Genomic DNA, 559 nt, shown 5'->3' on the forward strand with positions numbered 1-559 from the left:
TTTTGTGGATCAATTATTGTTTATATATGTGATTTTCATGAGTATTGTTTGATTTATGTTTAATTCATGACGGAATTTTAAGAATATTGTTGTAATTCAGTGTATATGAGATCGATTTATTGTTCACAGGTGTATTTTCGTGATTATTGTTTGATTCAGTATATATTGTTTGATTCATGTAAATTGATTGATTCATGGCGAAAATTTCATGTATATTTGTTGTGTAATGCATTTAGTAGTCACGTTGCGTATATAAAAAACATGTACAACCTGCTGTGCATGTTCTTTAAAATCTGCAGCTTCATGTGAAGTTTTTTAAACTTTGAAACTTCACGGGACTTCAAGTGCTCTGAAGTTTAGCAGCTTAACAAAATGGCTCCCAAACTTCACGGGACTTGAAGTCCCACGAAGTTTGAAAACTTTTTCCACCAAAACCGACCTGGTTTCAGTCCAGAACGGTTTTGACAAATAAAGTTGAAAGGAATTGTTTTTGAGGAATAAGTTTGCAAATAGGGCTCTTTTGAAAATTTGTCCATAAAAAAACCCTAACAACCCCTTT

The sequence above is a fragment of the Asparagus officinalis genome, chromosome 3 (assembly GCF_001876935.1).
Source record: "Asparagus officinalis chromosome 3, Aspof.V1, whole genome shotgun sequence".
Classification (NCBI taxonomy): domain Eukaryota; kingdom Viridiplantae; phylum Streptophyta; class Magnoliopsida; order Asparagales; family Asparagaceae; genus Asparagus; species Asparagus officinalis.